Raw genomic sequence first — 22,650 nt, forward strand, 5'->3', positions numbered from 1 at the left:
CAGGGACACACAAACCTCCCCACCAATGGGAGCCTGCCCCGGGGCGTATGACAAGCGAGAGCTGGAATGAAGCAAAACAGTCATTCATTAATGCAGACCACAAATAATGAAATAAATAGGGGCAATCTCAAATATAAATAGAATATTGATAGTCTATAAATAAATGGCATAAAGTGCACTTCAATGTATAATGGTCATATCGGCATAGGGTATACCACCCCAATTGCAGAAATAAATACCAATGGAGTGCACATTCTGGCAATGCTTGATTAAGAGCACACAAAAAAAAAACATGATTTGAAAATATGAATACATGAATATATTGCATATTTTAGAGGAAGGGTTTGTATGATAAAGCCGTATTTAATCCTGGTGGATAGGTGGCTCTCTAATTGAAAATCCACCTTGCCTCCTTTTGAAGAATTTTTAAATCAAAGTCTCCGCCCCTTTCGGGCTCTGGAATAACTTCCAAGGCGCAGAATGAGATGTATGATGGATTATAACTGTGGTTGAGTCCCACGTGTTACATATGGGATTATAAAGTAATCCTGCATCTAAATAATACAGGTGATCTTGTATGCGCTTGGCAAATGGACGTGGCTAGATATACAATCCCCCTGGTGCGGCAATCAGCATAACCCTTAAGTTTGTGAAATCCACCTCTGGGTAGAGGGCATCCCACACCTTCCCTGATCCATGGGCACTGATCACATTGGCCGCATTTGAAAGTACCACTTTCCCCTGATGCTCCGAGAATGGGAGCAGCAGGGGGAAGATGACTGTGCACCAAGCTGTCCCTGATGGATCGAGGTCTCCTGTAAACAATTTGTGGTGTGCTAGCCACATATTTCGAAATGATCGGCAGTTTCGAGAGTTGCCCTGCTGAGCCAGTCCAGATGAGCAAGACATCATCGATATACCTCCGCCAAAGGAGAATGTGTCGGAGGTATATTGAGGCATCATCATCGGAATAGAGGGCATGCTCCCACTCCCCCAGGTACAGGTTGGCATACGATGGGGCACACAAAGTCCCCATCGCTACCCTCTGTACCTGGAGGTAGGTGAAGCCATTGAACAAAAAGATATTAGTAGTCAGAATGTGTTCCAACAGGGTAGTGATAAACTGACATAATTTCCAATTATTGGTGTCTTGTTACCTTAAAAATGCAGAGATTACTTCTATGCCCTTGGTATGAGGAATACTTGAGTATAGTGCCTCAATATCTATGGCTGCTAGAATTGCCCCAGGTGGTACAGTGAGTCCTTCAATTACTTTTAATAGTTCCAGTGTGTCCTTCAAATAAGAGGGTAAATACATGACATAGGGGCGTAGCTGGCTGTCTACATATTTGCTGGCGGTCTCGGTATGGCAACCTATTCTCGACACGATTGGACGTCCCGGAGGGTTAACCATACTTTTGTGGACTTTAGGTATCGAATAAAACGTGGGTGTAACAGGCCATTTTATCTCAAGGTATTCACGTAGATCTTTATCGATGAGGCATTGCTGATATGCCCAATCTAGAATGCATATATATTGAGATCTAGCTTCAATCAATTTTTCGTGTGGAACCTGCTGGTACCATTCCCGATTATTAAGGATTTGTTGGCACATAATAATGTACTGAGTTTTGTCCATAACCACCACATTACCACCTTTGTCAGATGGTTTGACTATGATGTCATCATTGTGCATGATGTTAGTGAGTGCTACCTGCTGTGCGTGTGACAAATTGTCCTCAGTATAGCTTGGAAACTCAAGATCCTCTCTTTTTTTCTTTATTTGCTTGTGGAAGGCCCAAACAGCTGGGCATGTCTGCAAATTGGGAAGTTTTTGGGACTTGCCTTTGAACTTGGATGTTTCTGGGGATGTCTCTATATCAGGTTCTTCCTCATCTGAGATAGGATCACTAGGATCCGCAGAACTTTCATTTTCATCCAATAACTAAATTAATATTTTGAGGGCCCTAAAATCCTGGACTTTGAACCCCTTGTAGGGATCTTCCTCTCTTCCTACCACCTTGCTCCTGTCATTGTCAAAGATGTATTTATATGTAAGATTTCGTTCGAAAAGATGCAGATCCTTTGCAAAAGTAAATTTGTCAATTTTTTGTAGTGGACAGAAACTGATGCCAAGTCTTAACACCTCAATTTCTGTAGATGATAGTGGGTAGGAAGAGAGGTTGACCACATCTAATCCCGATTGAGTAGAGTCTGCTTGACAATGAACGGGTCTATCTTGCCTGTTCAGGATTGTGTAATGGGTGTTCCCGAATAGGCAAGATAGACCCGTTCGTTGTCAAGCAGACTCTACTCAATTGGGATTAGAAGTGGTCAACCTCACTTCCTACCCATTTTCATCTACAGAAATTGAGGTGTTAAGACTTGGCCTCAGTTTCTGTCCACTACAAAAAATTGACAAATTTACTCTTGCAAAGGATCTGCATCTTTTTGCACGAAATCTTACATATAAATACATCTTTGACAAAGACAGAAGCAAGGTGGTAGGAAGAGAGGAAGATCTCTACAAAGGGTTCAAAGTCCAGGATTTTAGGGCCCTTAAAATATTAATTCAGTTATTGGATGAAAATGAAAGCTCTGCGGATCCTAGTGATCCTATCTCAGATGAGGAAGAACCTGATATAGAGATATCCCCAGAACCATCCAAGTTCAAAGCCAAGTCCCAAAAATTTCCCAATTTGCAGACATGCCCAGCTGTTTGGGCCTTCCTCAAGCAAACCAAGAAACAAATAGAGAATCTTGAGTTTCCAAGCTATACTGAGGACAATTTGTCACAAGCACAGCAGGTAGCACTCACTAACATCATGCACAATGATGACATCATAGTCAAACCATCTGACAAAGGTGGTAATGTGGTGGTTATGGACAAAACTCAGTACATTATTATGTGCGAACAAATCCTTAATAATTGGGAATGGTATCAGCAGGTTCCACATGAAAAATTGATTGAAGCTAGATCTCAGTATATATGCATTCTAGATTGGGCATATCAGCAATGCCTCATCGATAAAGATCTACGTGAATACCTTGAGATAAAATGGCCTGTTACACCCACATTTTATTCGATACCTAAAGTCCACAAAAGTATGGTTAACCCTCCTGGAGGATCGGGTCGGGAATAGGTTGCCATACCGAGACCGCCAGCAAATATGTAGACAGCCAGCTACGCCCCTATGTCATGTGTTTACCCTCTTATTTGAAGGACACACTGGAACTATTAAAAGTCATTGAAGGACTAACTGTACCACCTGGGGCAATTCTAGCAGCCATAGATATTGAGGCGCTATACGCAAGTATTCCTCATACCAAGGGCATAGAAGTAATCTCTGCATTTTTAAGGGAACAAGACACCAATAATTGGAAATTATGTCAGTTTATCACTACCCTGTTGGAACACATTCTGACCACTAATATCTTTTTGTTCAAAGGCTCCACCTACCTCCAGGTACAGGGGGTAGCGATGGGGACTTTGTGTGCCCCATCGTATGCCAACCTGTACCTGGGGGTGTGGGAGCGTGCCCTCTTCTCCGATAATGATGCCTCGATATACCTCCGCCACATTCTCCTTTGGCGGAGGTATATCGATGATGTCTTGCTCATCTGGACTGGCTCAGCAGGGCAACTCTCGAAATTCATGGTATTCCTGTCTCATAATTAATTTAATTTAACGTTTACAATCCAATCTGACACTAGCACTATCCCCTTTTTAGATCTATGTCTCTTTCTTACTCACAGTAGCCTTTATAGGAAAGAGACAGCTGGTAACACGATCTTACATTACTCGAGCTCATATCCTCGTTCCCTTATATGTAGCATACCATTTAGCCAATACTTAAGGCTGCGTTGTAATTGTGCAAGGATTTTGAACGGGAGGCTAAGGCTCTTTACCTGAGATTACAAACAAGGGGGTATAGCAAAAAAGTTCTCAAAAAAGTGTACCAGAGGGCTAAACAAAATACACGAGAATCACTCATTTTCAAATCTAAGGCCCGGGACGCTAACCCTACTACTAAACTTATCACAACATTTGCTGCCCATCAAGACATTTTTTGTAAACTGATTCACAACAACTGGAATTTTCTCTCTGATGATCCCATCATTTCGAAATATGTGGCTAGCACACCACAAATTGTTTACAGGAGATCTCGATCCATCAGGGACAGCTTGGTGCACAGTCATCTTCCCCCTGCTGCTCCCATTCTCAGAGCATCAGGGGGAAGTGGTACTTTCAAATGCGGCCAATGTGTTCAATGCCCGTGGATCAGGGAAGGTGTGGGATGCACTCTACCCAGAGGTGGATTTAGGGTTATGCTGATTGCCGCACCAGGGGAATCGTATATCTAGCCACGTGCCGTTGTGGTGCATTTTATATCAGCAAGACGAAACGTCCATTTGCCAAGCGCATACAAGCTCACCTGTATTTAGATGCAGGATTACTTTATACTCCCATATGTAAACACGTGGGACTCAACCACAGTTATAATCCATCATACATCTCATTCTGTGCCTTGGAAGTTATTCCAGAGCCCGAAAGGGGCGGAGACTTTGATAAGAAAATTGTTCAAAAGGAGGCAAGGTGGATTTTCAATCAGAGAGCCACCTATACACCAAGGTTAAATACGGCTTTATCGTACAAACCCTTCCTCTAAAATATGCAATATATTCATGTATACATATTTTCAAATCATTTTTTTTTTGTTTGTTTTTTGTGTGCTCTTTAGCAAGCATTGTCAGTATGTGCACTACATTGGTATTTATTTCTGCAATTGGGGTAGTATACCCTATGCCGATATGACCATTATACACTGAAGTGCACTTTATACCATTTATTTATAGACTATCAATATTCTATTTATATTTGAGATTGCCCCTATTTATTTCATTATTTGTGGTCTGCATTAATGAATGATTCCAGCTCTCGCTCCTCATACATCCCAGGGCAGGCTGCCATTGGTGGGGAGGTTTGTGTGTCCCTGCAAACAAGGGCGGAGTTTCCTTTTCCACCCTTACATCCTGTTCACGCTCTCCGCATGACGGATGGCGACGCGCACCAATCCCCCATAAGGCTGGTGCGCATGCGCACTTGCAGGGACGCCCGGACTGGAAGTGATGTCAGGGGTCATTGCCGACCATTCACTTCTGGTGGGACCGTGTACATTTAAGATGTTGGTGTCGACTTCATGCCGACATGTGCATCTTGCTGTCAGCATGGTGTGGTGTCTTGCACACCGCTGCTGAACTTCAATTTATGGATGCATCCTTATGAATATCATTCACCTCACTAGGTAAGCACTTACTAAGTCTTTTAGCTTTATTCCTCTGTCATTTATGTGCTGATTGGGGAACTATTTATCGTACATTATATTTTACCTTCAAGTGGCAAGCCTTACTAAGTTTAATTAATTCAAGAAAGAATAATGTTATATATAGATGGATTAAATAATAAATAAATAAATACAAGAAATTTATATATATATAATTATCCTAAGAATTCATACTAGCATATTTACTGTACATCCTACTATGGCATTTTTCTGTTTTATTCAAACGGATGTCAGGAATGTACTGACTATCAATGCTGATGTCTATATTTCTATTTTTCTATTATTACTATTTGTATAATTTACTTTCTAGATTGTCATACTATCTCATTCTCAGCAAACACACACGGTCCAATCTCCCCACCGGCAATCGCGTTTGGATCTGGCTTCCATTGGGAATTTAGCTGCTAGTGGTGTCTTGATGAGTAGGTGCTTATGCAATGTCGCGATTTAGTGGTTCATTTTTATAGATCAGGTGAGCATATGTTGTCAATACTGTTACCATAAAAGCGTAATGTAATCAAATGTTCTTTTAAATTGATAATTATATGTTTTGTATCATACTAATGGCATGTTTTATGATTTATGTTTTATGTAACCCAGATAAAATCATTAACGCATGCAGTGCCCTGATGAAGCATTTTGCGAAACATGTTGGTTGCCCCTGCATATCTACGTATTTGATTTCATACAATAAGTTTCTAACTACGTTTACAATATCTATCTTGACTGTGTTGTTTTTATTTGATATCTATTAATAAATGTATACTTTTATATCAATTGATGTTGCTGGTGCTCACCTTAATAACAGACATATTACCTCCCTTCAAAATCCTATAACCCCCTTGAGAGATTTTTTCATCCTATGTATTCTGACGCAACAAATTTGAACTAATGAAAATAAAAACTTTTACATTTGAATTGTAATAAAAATAGGAAGTAAATCAGTAAAAGTAACAGCAGAGAGGAGAAGGAGATGAAGGGGATGATAAGGGCTTATTAGGGTTGCAAAAAGGGGTTAAAAAACACTAAATTAACAATTAATATTGTGGTGTTGAGGTTGCTTTAACCACTGTTATTTCCAGATCAAAAGACACTACTTTGATCTGCACATACTGTATATTAACAAATCTCCATACATTTTAACAATAACACTGTTGCAAGATACACTATATTGTCAAAAGTTCATGTGCCGTTACACGCACATGAACTTTATTGGCATCCCAGTCTCCGTCTGTAGGGTTCATTATTGAGTTGGTCCACCTTTTTTTTTTTATAACTCTTTATTACAAAATTTTTACTTACAAATTATTCAACATAATTTACATTATCATTTCTCTATCTTTTCTTCCACTAATTTTAACATATATATCAATTTTCATGCCCATTCACTCTTACAACTCATTCTTCCCTCTCATCCATCTTATGGTCACTAATTCTTTCCCCTTTTACTCGTTTTATACTATATTTTCTGGTCTTCCTGTATCTGTCGTCAAGTGTGATTTATTCCACTTTGCCCAAATCTTATCATATTTCTGCATATTTCCTCTTTGTTCATACATTATTTTCTCATGTGGTACCACTTGGTTTACTGCTCTCACCCATTGATTTATTGTAGGTGGATTTGGCTGGATCCATTTTTCCACTATTTGTTTTCGAGCCAGGAATAATACTTCTTGCAAGAATATCCTGGTATATCCACATACCCTTTCTTTTACCACCCTCAGCACACATAGTTCCACAGTGGCCGTAATAGGTTTATTTATGACTTTTCCTAATTTCTTGACCACCTGTTGCCAATACCTCCCTATACATCCACACTGCCACATCACATGGATGAAATCCGCTCCTCCTTCCCCACATCTTATACAGTCTGGCGCCTGCATCCTCCCCATCCTTTACAGTCTGTTTGGTGCCAAGTATGTCTGATGTATTATATTTAATTGAATTATCCTGTTATTCATTGCCGGCGGTACTTTCAAATGCGAGGAGCAGATTTCATCCCAGTCCTGATCACTCATTCCCGGGAAGATCCCCTGCCATCTATCCCTCACGCCCACCGGATCCCCACTTATTTTACTCTGTAATAGGTGTGAATACAACTTAGATATCAGTCCCTTTGGTCCTTGAGATTTTAATATGCCTATAAGGGGATATCTAGAGATTTTTGGTTCTTTTCTTCCAAATTGTTCCTGAAGTAAATGTCTTAGCTGTAGGTACTTATAAAATTGTTTACTCTGGAGGTTATATTGTTTACACAGGTTCTCATATGTCAATATTACATTATTATTATACATCTGGCCAATAGTTTTTACTTTTTTCTGTTTCCAATAATTACTATCTTCAAATATTTCTAATTTTTCGAACGTTGGATTATTCCATAATGCCGTTTCTGGTGGGATGTCCTTAAATCCCGTCAGTTTTTTTACCTCCTTCCAAACTGACCTAGCCAGCTTTAGAAGAGGAATTTTTACTCCGATCTTTCTTAATTCTGCTGTTTCTAATCCTACCAGTAGATCTCCTACCTGCATTTTATTTAGCAAATATTTCTCCACCCTCGTTTCTTGTTCCTGAACTACCCAGGTTCTTAAATGTTTTAATTGCCCCGCCAGATAATATAAATATCTGGTATTGCCAACCCTGCTGCAGTGTTAGGTCTTTGTAATGTGGAAAGCTTTAATTTGCCCAGATGAACCTAGTTAGCTGGGAGTTTAATTTTTTAAATATATATTTTGGTATCTTTACCTCCGAATGTGCCATCACATAGAGACACTTCAGTAGTATAATAGATTTGAGCAACTGTATTCTCCCTGCTATTGATAACGGTAGTTTTTTCCATACTCCCACTTTATTCTTTACATATTCCACCAAGGGATCTATATTTGCTTTAAGAGCTTCTTCTGGTTCCAATGTGATATTTATTCCTAAATATTTAAAAGTTTCCACTATTTTTAATGGGGTCTGAGGGTTCCTCTCCTTTCCTGGCCCTAATAACATCAATGCGGATTTCTGCCAGTTTATTTTAAGTCCTGATAGTATCCCATATGTTTCTATTATTTTCATTGCCTCCCCTAATGAACTATGTGCATCCTCCATATATAATATGATGTCGTCTGCATATAGTCCTATATGTTCAATCCTATCCCCCACCCTAATCCCTTTATATATTTTGGATTGTCTAAATCTATTAGCTAGTGCTTCTATTGCCAATGAGAAAAATTGGGGGGCAGCGGGCACCCCTGTCTTGTTCCCCTTTGCAATTTCACTGTGGGAGACAAAATTCCATTTATCAAGAGGTTAGAGCATGGTTGTTTATGCAGTATTCTCACCCATTTTCCAAATCCTTTCCCAAATCCACTTTTTTTCAACACTGCTTGCAGGAACCCCCATTCTATGGAGTCGAATGCCTTGGCCATATCCAACGTTGCCAAGGCACTCAACTCTGGGTAGTACTCCCTCAACTGGAACATCAGCTGAGTTCTTCTAATATTATTTGTAGTGGACTTCCCCGGCATAAATCCCGTTTGATCTTCTGATACAATGGATAAAATTACCCCATTAAGCCTCTTAGCCAATATCTTTGCCAATACTTTATAATCAATATTTAACAACGATATTGGTCTATAGGACGCACAATCTTTTCTGTCTTTTTCTGGTTTTGGTATCAGTATTACTGTTGCCTCATACATGGATGATGGTATCTCCCCCCGATCAAATGCCCCCCCATACATCTTAGTCAGTATCGGAGCAATAATTTCCACATACCGCTGGTACATTTCCAATGGGATACCATCAGGTCCCAGTGATTTGCCCTTCCCCATAGACTTAATAGCTTCCTTTACCTCCTCTACTTCAATATCTTTCTCCAGTTCCCCTTTTTGCTCTTCTGTTAGTTTCAGGAACTCCAAATCCTCTAGGTATTTATCTCCTCTCCTGTGCATGTCAGTGTTGATCTATACATTTTCTCATAGTATCTATAGAAAGTTCTCCCAATGTCCTCCACTGTATTTACCATCTCCCCCTTCTCATCCCTCACCTCTGTTATAGCCAGTGTAGATACTTGTTGTTTTATAAGATAATTTACTATTTTATTGGCGTAGTGTCCTTGCTCAAAGTTTTTTTGCTTTGACTGGAGCCTCTTGCGTTTATTTTTGACTATTAATTGGTTCTTGTATTGACGCACCGCTCCTACCCATTTTATCTGGTTCATAATTGAGGGGTTCCTAATAAACTCTATTAACTAACACAAATATTTCCGCGCTCACAGACTAACCGGTCTGCAGCCTCCCCTGAATCGCACCCCCCCAAGGAGGTGAGATAAGTGCTAAAAAAAGAGAGAAAAGGGTAGGGTTAAATGGCGCTACCTGTGCCGGGGAACCTTGTATATATACTATGCTGTGCCTCTATACTCAGAGTGATAAGGACCACTCGCGAATAACACCATGAGAATAATCATAAAGAAATCATAAAAAAATATATATATAAAAGTGTAAGAGTGATATCTAACAATAACGTAGGGAGAGATCCTATCATCAGAGTCTCTCCCAACAGATGATATAAGATTATAAATAAATGTGTACACTCTATAAAGTGTCTAATAAAGTGATACTACTAAACAGTGTCCTACAGATAAACATGTGTATAATCAGATAGATCTAGAGTCCATTGTAACCCACAGTCCCATCAGGTAAACATAGTGAAAAAGTAAAATTGAATATAGAAAAAATGTACAGATGAAACATGTGGTGAAAAAATATATGTTGTAGATATGAAGCTCCAGAATGGCACAAAGTTCTTGTAAATGGTGACTCTCGTGAAGAAAACTGCTGATTTCCAGTGACTTTAGTGCTCCCCCTCAAGGATCCCCACTCACCAGCTCCTTAAACCCCTACAGGGGTAATGGGCATGTAGTACCAGACGATAGAAGGCGTCCTAAGATCCAGTGCAGCCGTCACCAGGTGTCTCAGCTCCAGATACCAGATGTTCCGTCAGTCTCTAATTACCATCCTCATAGGGAAAAAACAGGGCTCCCATAGTGTGATAGGTTTTAAACAGATATTTATTTAAAAAACAGCCGATAAACAGCCAATAAAAACAATCTGAACTCCCCATGCAGGAGGAGCCAGAAACTCACACTCGATATGAGAGAAATTACACAGAGGGAGCTGTGGATAGGAACCATCAGCCGAACGGCGTGCATATCAGCTGCGTTCCAGGCTCGCTCTGAGTTCCGGGTATGACATAGTGCGTAGCTCCTTCTTACGCGTTTCGTCATCAACATTGTCAACACAGCTGATACGCACGCCGTTCGGCTGATGGTTCCTATCCACAGCTCCCTCTGTATAATTTCTCTCATATCGAGTGTGAGTTTCTGGCTCCTCTTGCATGGGGAGTTCAGATTGTTTTTATTGGCTGTTTATCGGCTGTTTTTTAAATAAATATCTGTTTAAAACCTATCACACTATGGGAGCCCTGTTTTTCCCCCATGAGGACGGTAATTAGAGACTGACAGAACATCTGGTATCTGGAGCTGAGACACCTGGTGACGGCTGCACTGGATCTTAGGACGCCTTCTATCGTCTGGTACTACATGCCCATTACCCCTGTAGGGGTTTAAGGAGCTGGTGAGTGGGGATCCTTGAGGGGGAGCACTAAAGTCACTGGAAATCAGCAGTTTTCTTCACGAGAGTCACCATTTACAAGAACTTTGTGCCATTCTGGAGCTTCATATCTACAACAAATACCTTTTCACCACATGTTTCATCCGTACATTTTTTCTATATTCAATTTTACTTTTTCACTATGTTTACCTGATGGGAATGTGGGTTACAATGGACTCTAGATCTATCTGATTATACAAATGGTTTACCTGTCAGACACTGTTTAGTAGTATCACTTTATTAGACACTTTATAGAGTGTACACATTTATTTATAATCTTATATCATCTGTTGGGAGAGACTCTGATGATAGGATCTCTCCCTACGTTATTGTTAGATATCACTCTTATGCCCCGTACACACGATTGGACACTGATCGGACATTCCGACAACAAAATCCTAGGATTTTTTCCGACGGATGTTGGCTCAAACTTGTTTTGCGTACACACAGTCGCACAAAGTTGTCGGAATTTCCGATCGCCAACCACGCGGTCACGTACACCACGTACGACGAGACTAGAAAAGGCCAGTTCAGAACCAGTTAGTAAAAGTTTGGTGAGAGACGATTCGCGCTTTTTCAGATTCGTGACTTTCAGATCGTTTTCTGCGGTTCAGTTTGTGCTTGTGGGTTTGTATCTGCTCTTCAGTGCGTGCAAGCAAGTTCCGCGTGACTTAGTCATTGTGTTCTTGTTCGTTCGTTACTGTTTTTTAGGTCGCTCTTCACAGGCCTTGCTGTTCTTCAGTGCGTTCTGTTACTTCGTTCTGAGCAGCCGACCGTTTTCTAGCCATGTTGCGTATACGTACTCCTCGTAGAGTTCGTGCTGTGCGGGGGCTTGGTGTTGGGGTCCTGACCTTGACACAAGTCCAGTCCATGAACAGGGTGGGGAGGAGTTCATGGACCAAGAATTGGTTGCTTCAGCGTGACCAGTTCTCTCATATGCCTTTGCTCCGTGAGATCCGTGAGAATAATCCTGATGATTTCAGGAACTTTCTCAGGATGACGGACCCCGTATTTCACCGTTTGTTGGCTTCGCTGACCTCCTATATCAGCAGGCAGGATACCTGCATGAGGCAAGCCATCACTCCGGAGCAGAGGCTGGTCGCTACCCTGCGGTACTTGGCGACAGGGAGAAGCCTGCAGGACTTGAAGTTCTCGACAGGCATCCCCCCCAGGCTCTGGGGATCATTATCCCAGAGACCTGTTCTGCCATCATCCAGGTCCTGCAGAAGGAGTATATGAAGGTAAGATTTTTATCCTTTAATCTCACATTTTATTGTATTTAATGTTTGCTAATATATTGTATTTCTTTCCTCATTCCCTAATTACCATGATTGTAATATGCTGTGAATGTCCCCTTTGTTCTCATGCATGCTGGATTTTTATGTAATACATTTTTTTCTCCTTCATACATATTTGCCTTCACTTAACTCCCCAGCATGTTCTCCTGCCCCTATATTCATCTCATGTAGTCACTTAACAATGTATTTTATCAGCTCCATAGTAGTGCTTTACCCCAAACACCCCCTAAAATGTTTAGAAATGTGATTTGTGCTTTAAATTCAGGCAGAGTGCCAGAGGCATTTTTTTGTAGTGTCCCCAAATCATTTTTATTAACCCTCCCTCCCCCCAACTGCTAAGTCAGCTGATACCAATTATCTATCTATCCTCAATCCTCTATCTGCTGACTTGGCCAAACCCATACACACTATACCCATCTCTTTAGTGGTGAGATTTATGGATGAATTCCCCAAAGCATGTAGTAGGGCCTGCCTGTATACTTGCAAATGGTACTGTTTAAAGTTTTTTTATCCTATTATTATCTTGATAGGTAAGAGCAAATTGTCCAAATGTGCTCAAATGTGTACAATGTGTATTTATATCTTTGTATTATGACACTGCTTACCTGTCCAGTGGGCTGCCAATAGTGTAACTAAGGAGGGTCTGTTCAAAGTAATACCTTGTATTTAGGCATTCATCTCTCAATGAAGTGAAGAGGGTTACCTGTCCAAGATTCCCCCCTATAATGTTAGAAATGGCCCATGAGAGGGGGGGAGGGGGAATATGATAGGTGTACCTTATACTTTGGTGTTGTAAAATTCCCCTTAATAAATGTTTTATCTGGATGTTGGCCAAGAATGTTTGTGTCTAATCTGCTTTCCATGTTTATGTGCCAAAATACTAATTTTTTTTGGTTTTCCTCAACAGTTTCCTTCCACGCCACAGGAATGGCAGACTGTGGCCTCCCACTTTGCCCAGCGGTGGGACTTTCCTAACTGCGGAGGTGCAATTGATGGGAAACACGTCCACATCGTCCCACCACCCAACTCGGGGTCGTACTATTATAATTACAAGGGGTTCAATAGTATTGTGATGTTGGCGGTGGTGTCGGCTAATTACGACTTCTTGTATGTGGACGTGGGGAAGAATGGCCGGATATCCGATGGTGGAGTCATCGCCCAGATGGAGTTTTACAGGCGTCTCCAGAATGGCAGCTTGGACTTGCCACCTCCAGAAGAGAATGTGGAAGGACTCCCATTTGTCTTTGTTGCGGATTGAAGCCTTTGCGCTGGGGGACCATCTTATGCGGCCATTCCCGATGAGGACCCTCACCCCGGAACAGAGGGTTTTTAATTACCGGCTGGCCAGAGCCAGAAGAGTGGTGGAGAACACGTTTGGAATCATGGCCAGCCGGTTCCGTCTATTTCTGACACCCATCCATATGGCGGAGTATAAACTTAATCATATAATCCTGGCGTGCTGTGTTCTACATAACTTTTTATGGCAACATTCTGCCAACTATGCTGGCTCAGTTGGGCCTGAGGCCGGAATTCAACATGAAACAACCCTGACGGCGCTTGAAAGTGGCCGTCCTGGCTTGCCCTCCCTGAGTGCCCATGATGTCCAGTTAAGATACCTTGAGTTCTTTGCGGGTAGGGGGGCCATCAATATGCCAGACAATTTGTGAAGCCTTTATCAAATAAAAACAAAAAAAAAGCAAATCTTTGGTGACATTTCCTGCTTGTGTTTGTTTTAGCTGACTGTGACAGAAATGTGGGGAGTGCTGAAAATGGCGTGATTGTGTAACCTTACAAAGCACTGTTTGGTGTTATTTACTGAAGGCAAAGACACTTTGCACTACAAGTGCACTTGAAACTGCACTGAAACTGCACTTGTAGTGCAAAGAGTATTTGCCCTTATGAAATAACACCCATTGTCACCGAAAGCACCAATTACATCACCACAAAAGTGTTGTAGCGTTGAGACAATAATCCACACATTCTTGATAAAAACAATCTTTTTAATACCTGCACAATCACATGTGCATTTGTAAAATGTTTTTAAAACAAACCAACATGTTTGTTGTATAACAATTTTGGGGGTCACATTATCAAAAATAGAAATATCCATTTAAGCTAAAACAGGCATGTGTAAAACCAACAAGAAAGACACAAATCTTGAACTTACAAAGTTCACATTAGGTAGAACTTGAAGGCAATATCAGACATGAGTATTTAGGAACTGTGTTTGATATTGCGTTCAGATGGGGTGAAGTCACCCAAGAAAAGCCAAATTTGTAAGATGCACACCGATTTACGAATGTCAACATGTACTAGCTGCCATCACGGGAGATCAAGGGACGTGTTTTGGGGGAGAAACCCCTTCCTCACAGCTACTTTATTATTGAGGAAGGGGTTGCACCCCTAAAATGCGTCCATTGAACGCCCGTGATGGCAGATAGCACATGTTGACACACTGTGTGCATCCTCCAAATTTAGCTTTTCGAAAAATCGCTAAAACATTTAGAACATTGTAGCACACAAAAGAAGAAAGTGATTTGGAGGGGTTTTAAACTCTCCCCAAAACATCAATGATGTTCTTATTTTTTTGAATAACATCATTGATGTTTTTCTTGAGGTTTTCCAATTCTAAATTACACCCCATTATCTCCCCGATCAGGATCTGGGCACTTTCTGATGTGAAAGGATCTGGATCCACAACATCACGATCATCTAAAAAGAGAGAAAACAAACAAAAACATTTATAAAAAATATGCCAGCATCCATCTCTTACCTGAGCCTGTGGTCGCAGACACTCACCTGTTGTGGTGACTAGTTCCACCACGTCTTCTTCCTCCTCCTGTACTTCTTGGGTTGGGGGTATGTCCCCTTCTTCCAGAGGTGGGGGGTCTCTGGTCTCCTCGGATGAGGGGTGTCCTCCGAGTCTTTTCTCCCCTATGTAAAACAAAAATGGTATACTTAGCACACAGATATTTGATGGCAGAAATCTAAATATGAAACATTGCTTGGAAGTGGGGTACAATTGTCAATTTTAGCAGAGTTCCAAAATGTAGCATTTTCAGTGTCCTTTGTCAAGCTGCAATACTTTACCTGTTTTGTACAAGCTTCACAGATGGAGTCCCCCCTATAGTATACACTGGAGCACCTGTGTGGGCCCCCTAATAAAAATGGTGTTCTTGTGTCCCACACTAGTGCTCCAGTGTCCAGATGTGAAAACAGCTGCTGAGTGTCCTCTCCTTAACAGAATCTAGTTTGCATTTAATTCTAGTAACAAAGCCATCTACACAACCAAATGAGTTTCATACAAGTAGGGCGTAAAAAATGTGGCCAAATGCATATGGCCAAAACAATGGTGTTTTATAGGCCGAAAGAAAAATGTTTGCTACGAACGAATAATGTGCCCATGAACATTGCCATTTTAAAATGTACACTTTTAAGAAAAGCACATGGAGCAGCATGAACGTAATAAACATAAAGAATAGGAACACAGCACAACTACTTACTTTTTTGCAGCACTCTCCGGATCTGTCTGTACTGCTCATGTTCTCATAATTTGAGGTCCGACCCCTGCTTCCCGAGCTGATCTTTCAATCATCTTACCCCGAAATTCCGGTGCAGACTTTTGACCACTTTCACCATGATCTTGGCCTTTCTGACATTGGGGTTGGGGTAAGGTCCATACTTCCCATCATAGTCGGCCTTCTTCAGGATGTCCACCATCTCCAACATCTCCCCAAAGGACATATTTGAGGCCTTAAATCTCCTTCTGGATCGGGACGTGTCCGGATCCGGGCTTTCCTCCTCCTCCTCCTCGTTCCTGTAATTAGCACGCACCTTCTGTCTATCCGCCATGTGCTCTTCCCCCACTGCGCAGAACGAAAAGGGGCGGGGAATAGACTAGAAAGAACGTCAGGGGCAGGCGGAGTTACACGCATGCGCAGTGTGTATAAAGCGTAACACGCGTGCGTATTACGTACGATCTGTGAGCGGAGGAAGGCGCATTGGAGGCGCCGATCGTAATAACGAAGGTAAGAGACAAACTTGGGTCTATACTGCTTTTAGATTGAGGCCTATATTGTACCAAGATTAGGAGAGTTTTGGCTGACATTAGGGTTTGTCTTGTGTTGTGTCTTGCAGTGAAAATGGATATCTTGAATGATACAGACTTCATGGCAATATTCATTGACATGTTCAGGGAGCTGCCTTGTCTGTGGGAGATCAACCACCCACATTATAGGAACCAAACAAAGAGGAAGGCAGCGCTTTATCAATTGTTGGAAATTGTGAAGCAGGTGATCCCCACGGCAGACATCACATATTTGAAGATCCTAATTGGTGGCCTGAGGAGCACATATGTAAGGGAGCGCAAGAAAGTCCAGGATTCGCAGAGATCCGGAGCAGCAGATGACATCTATGTCCCCAGGATGTGGTACTATGACAGGCTGCATTTTCTGGCAGGCCAGACTGAACCCGGGTCATCACTCTCCAGTCTTCCTTCCACGCTTCCTTCCCCCCAGCTGAGGCTTCTGACGCCCAACCTGGGCCTTCCAGGCAACAACATGTGGAGGAGCCCAGCTTGAGCCAGGTATTGCATTCTTCTAAATATTTCTGGTTGTCCAATCAATGATGTTAACCAGATGTTAGTTTGGAGTACGAATTTATGATTGTGATTGATGATGCAAAAAGTAAAACCATGTCCCTTTTTCATACACAGGGAAGTCTCAGCCAGGAGGTGGCCGACCCGAGCAGGCTGGCTGATATGCAGGTCCCTCCCCTACACCTGCAAAGAGAAAGTGGCAGGAAGAGGAGTACCCTAGAGGAGGCTGCCATAGGCCTCTTTTGGAAGGCTACAGAGGCCCTGGGAGCACCACACACCGTGGAGGAGGACTTTGCTGCCATAATTGCCTGTAAAATGCAGCGGATGGAGGAGGGCCAACAACTCATGTGTGAGTCATTAATGTTGGAAGCTCTCAATAAGGGGTTGAGGGCCCAAATAACATCTGATACCCACCTTTGTGACCTCACACATGGTCCTCCTCCTCCTCCAGGTCCTCCTCCTCCTCCTCCTTCTCCTCCAAGTCCTACTAGTCCTCCTCCTCCTCCAGGTCCTACTCCTCCTCCTGCCACATCTCCAACAGCAGAGCCACAGCCAGGAAGGAAGCGTGGAAGGAAGACCAGAAAGTGAGGACCCTGGATCCAGTCTGGTCTGGCAAAAGATGCAGCCTCTTGTGGTACCACAGCCTGGGGACACAGATGTCATCTGCTGCTTTCCGGATCTCTGGGACTTCTGGACCAGACTGCACTCCCTTACATATGGACTCCTCAGGCCACCAATTTTGATGTTCAAGAATTGATGTCTGCCCTGGGGGTCCAAGGCTTCACTAATTTCTGCTGTTTATCCAGCGTTGCCTCCCTCTTTGTTTGGTTCTGAGCCCTTAATAAAGGATTTTTGCTTTTCAGTTATACTTGCCTATGTGTGTTTTCCTTCAAAAAGGACAGTTTGTTTGTGAGGATTCAGGTACATTTCAAAAATACAATGTGAAATTAACAAGGGACACCAACACCAAACAATCTCCTTGAGATTAAATAATACAAGATAATAATGGTGTTGTGGTAACTTGACACACAAAACACACACAAAAATATTCGGGAGTAAAACTAAAAATAAAATAAAACAAAGATCAGCCTTTGAAAAAATACAAACCTAAACTAAAAAAAAAAATCTGCCTTTAAAAAACATAAAAAAAAACAAAACACAAAAATATTTTTGTCAGATGTGACAAATCAAAATATATTAAGGGAATCCCGATAAATAATAAAGAAATAAGTTTGTGAGAAGTCTGTGTGAATATGAGCAGCAAACTAACTTCATTCTTCTCACATTATAAAGAAGAAGAGAGTGCGCTGTATTAAACCATTTTTTACATTGCAGCGTGACGAAAGTGCTGTATCCATTGCGAACACTAAGTTTACCAGACCGAGCTGTTCCGTCTCGGAATTTCTTCTGAGCATGCGTGGCACTTTGTGCGTCGGAACAGGCCACACACGGTCGGAATTGACGCGATCGGATTTTGTTGTCGGAAAATTTTATAGCCTGCTCTCAAACTTTGTGTGTCGGAAAATCCGATGGAAAATGTCCGATGGAGCCCACACACGGTCGGAATTTCCGACAACGCGCTCCGATCGGACATTTTCCATCGGAAAATCCGACCGTGTGTACGGGGCATTACACTTTTATATATATTTTTTTTTAATTATTTCTTTATGATTATTCTTATGGTGTTATTCACGAGTGGTCCTTATCACTCTGAGTATATAGGCACGGCATAGTATATATACAAGGTACCCCGGCATAGGTAGCGCCTCTTAATAAACTCTGCTTCGGCCTTCTTACATACATTTTCCATTTCCTCTTCCTCTTGTCTATTAGCACGTTTAATATATGATATTGTAGATCTTACTTTCCCTCTTAAATACGCCTTAAAGGTGTCCCATGTTACACCCTCCATTATACTGTCCCCATGGGCCTCCAGAAACATTTCCATTTTCTCCGGTATGCGATCAATTGACCCAATCTGGGCTAACCAATAGGGCTGTATTCTGTATCCCGGCCGCCTTCCTCTGGGACCTATCTTCAACTCAAAGATAAGCCCAGAGTGGTCAGACACCCCATTAAGCATATATGTAACCGAGTGCACCATTGGGAGTATTTTCTCATTCCCCAGTGCCAGGTCTATCCTAGACATGCTCCCTCTACCTGGTGCATGCCACGAATAGACTCTGACCCCTGGGTTTCTAATCCTCCATAGATCAACCCATCCCACCTCCTTCAAGAAGTTTTCCAATGTTTTAGACCCTTCACCTCTCCCAAGGCTTTTTTTTCCAAATCTATCCATCTTTGGGTCCAGCCACATATTAAAATCTCCCATACATATAACTTATACCTCTGGATATTCTGACATAAATAACATTGCTTCCTTCAGTACTCCCAATGTGGCTGGAGGTGGATTATATATCCCCATAATAACCACTGGGAGTGAGTGCACCAGGGCAAAGACAAAAACATAACGCCCATCTGGATCCCTCCTTACCCTGATGCACTCCCATGCCACCGATCGATGCACCATTAGAGAGACCCCTCTCGAAAAAGTTGTATGGCATGAGTGGTAAGACCATTGTATCCATGGTTTTTTCAAGTAATCAAGTCTCTCGTTAACCATATGTGTTTCTTGAATACAGATTATTTTGGCCTGAGTTTTCCTAACTTCTGTAAATACCTGTGCCCGTTTTACTTGCGTGCCCATACCCCTCACATTCAAAGATAAAAAAGTACAATTACTAGTCATTTCTACCCATTCTTAATCATTCTTTTACCAGGAAGCCTGCCCTCTACTTCTCCACTTTTCCCTTAGTAAACATATTTTCATTTTCCCTCCATTCATCCATTCATACATCAAACACATCCTTAATTTTAGGGCATTACCGACATATCGCATCTGCTTTTATGTAGGTAATTCATCTTGTTTCAGCCTGTCTACTTCTCAACCCCTCCCCTCCATAAAAAAGAAAAGAGGGGTGCACTTATTAATATACCCCTCCCTATCACTAGGGAAGGCGGGAGGGGGAGGGAAAAGGAGAGAGAGAGAGGGAGAAAAAGAAAAAAAAAACGCTTCTGTGTTTCCGTGTTTATTTATGTGTGTATATGTGTAACTAGATTTCGTTCTCCCCATTTGTTCCCCTATCCCTTTATCCCTTTTATCCCTATTCTTCTTTAATAACACCCTTTGTTACTTCCGCCCCTCCCCCCTCCTTATTTCTATCCCATCTATTGTGTTCACCTAATTATTAATGAGTTGGTCCACCCTTTGAAGCTACAACAGCTTCAACTCTTCTGGGAAGGCTGTCCACGAGGTTTAGGAGTGTTTCTATGGGAATGTTTGACCATTCTTCCAGAAGCACATTTGTGAGGTCAGGCACTGATTGGACGAGAAGGCCTGGCTCTGCTCTAATTCATCCCAAAGGTTTTCTATCTGGTGTGCAGGCCAGTCATGTTCTTCCACCCCAAACTCACTCATCCATGTCTTTATAAGCCTTGTCTGTGCACTGGTGCGCAGTTATTTTGGTAGAGGAAGGGGCCATTCCCAAACTGTTCTCAGAAAGTTGGGAGCATGAAATTGTCCAAAATGTCTTGTATGCTGACTCCTTAAGAGTTCCCTTCACTGGAACTAAGAGGCCAAGCAAAACCCTTGAAAAAAACCCCACACCATAATCCCCCCTCCACCAAATAATTTAGACCAGTGCACAAGGCAAGAAGAAATTTGCACTGTGTATGGCCTGCCTAAGTCCGGTTCCTCTCTGATCTCTCCCCTCTCTTCTATCTGCATGGGTCACTTTCTAATAAATTAAGCCGACACCTTAGCCTCCTGGGAGATCGTCCAGCCCCCTCCAGCACACAACATATATACCCCCAGCTCTATGTTTCTCTGAGTCTGTGAAGAGGGGATGTCACTTTCCTCCAATCAGCTCTCAGATTACACTCAGCTCTGTGCTCTAGCTCTGCAGTATGTGTTACGTCAGAGCCCCATTCTTTGCTTTCTGTTGCTAGGAAAAATCCTTTCATCTGTGTGTTGTAAAAGGCTGTACAGAACAGAAGCCTTCAGATAAACAGGTACAACTTGTATAGGAGAATTTGTTTCATCTTTGTGAGGCTAGTCACTTCACTGGGTATACAGTATGTAAAGGTTTACAACCAATTTAAAGCTAACAAGCTGCAAGGACAAAATAGAGTATTTTTTATTTTTGCTTGTGCATTGCAACATTCTTTTCCAGTGCATATGTGTGGTGTTCTTCAACTGTCTGATCTCATATGAATAACACACAGCTTTAGCCATTTGACTGTAATTTTCATATCTCATTGGACTCCAGTGAAAATGACTGTTACTTGAATTAATAAAAAGGTCCTTATCATTGTGTAAGAGCTTGTCAATTGAGACTAAATTGATTAAGTTGTAATGAATGAGATTTGCCATAATGAGAGTCAAATAATGATTCTTATGCCCCGTACACACAATCAGACTTTCCGACAACAAAACCGTGGATTTTTGTTTGAGGATTTTGGCTCCAACTTGTCTTGCACACACACGGCCACACAAATGTTGGCCAACAATTACGAACGTAGTTGCGTACAAGACGTACGTTATATCTCAATTACGAATGCTAGTTTTACAAGACCGATCGCTTCAGGCTCGTACTTGATTCCGAGCATGCATGGACTTTTGTCCGACGGGCTTGTGTACATGCGATCGGACTTTCTGCCAACAAGCTCACATCCAACATTTGTTGTCGGAAAATCCGATCGTGTGTACACGGCATAAGTCTACACAATGAAACAAAAGAAGCACTGAGGCATTTGACAGAGCAGCAACAATAAGTTCAGAGGTCCTCTTAAGTAAAGTAACATTAAAAGGTAAAAAAAAATCTTTTATGGTTAAGCCTTTAAGACTAAATGTTTAGATGCTTACATAAGCCCAATCATCATACCTTTTTTTAATTATGCCATATGAAATGGCATAATTGAGATGCCCGCTGTTGCTAAACCACTCAGAGGGAAATAACAAGAAGGAGGCCCATAGTGTAATAAGGTTTTATCAAGATTTTTTAGATAAAGGTAAGAGATACAAAACATTATTACGCTATGGGCCTCCTCCTTTTTATTTCCCTCTGACTGGTATGAATGGATAAGCACCATTGGGCAAACATAGGACAGGAGATACTGGATATAAAGGGGACATGTCCCACAAGCGCTTTTGACCATACTAGCTATAGTTGGTCATATAAATCTGGTGAGTACAAATCCAAGTGGGGCACTACTTGCACTTAGTCAGATCAAGCACTAAAGTATAATAATTATACAGAGCACCTGCACTAGCACAGTGGGCTTAAATAAATAATATAATTTGTCTACTGTATGGAATGGTATTAATGACTAGCAAGGCAGACTATTAACTAATATTTAAGTTTGCATTGGTACAGATTACAACTGTGGCTGTCATTATATTTTTTTTCAGAGTGCACGATTCACATATATCCTGGGTACTGACCCAACACATATTGTTTCTCTTAAAAAAAAAAAAAAAAAAAAAAAGAAAACGAAGGATCCAAGAAAGGGGGAGGGGTATAGGGCAGCTGGAGGAATGGGGCCCTTCTCTTCCAGTTGTAGGTTTTAAGTGTAAAGAAAAAAAGTTGGAAAACTATCACTCTCAGTCTCTCCATCTTTAATCTTAGTGTATCTATGTGTAGCTCTCACCTCCAATCTTATTAATGTGATATTAAGGTCAGCAGCCATTTTAC

At 41.7% G+C, this 22,650-nt stretch overlaps 1 protein-coding gene across 2 annotated transcripts in view; it reads left to right on the top strand.

Annotated features, from left to right (window-relative positions):
* Window positions 1–22,650, top strand: part of RASGEF1B (RasGEF domain family member 1B) — a 578,310-nt gene that overhangs the window by 101,421 nt on the left and 454,239 nt on the right. The gene's annotated exons all lie outside the window — the stretch shown is intronic.

This window comes from Aquarana catesbeiana, linkage group LG01 (genome assembly GCF_042186555.1).
Source record: "Aquarana catesbeiana isolate 2022-GZ linkage group LG01, ASM4218655v1, whole genome shotgun sequence".
In the NCBI taxonomy this organism is placed as follows: domain Eukaryota; kingdom Metazoa; phylum Chordata; class Amphibia; order Anura; family Ranidae; genus Aquarana; species Aquarana catesbeiana.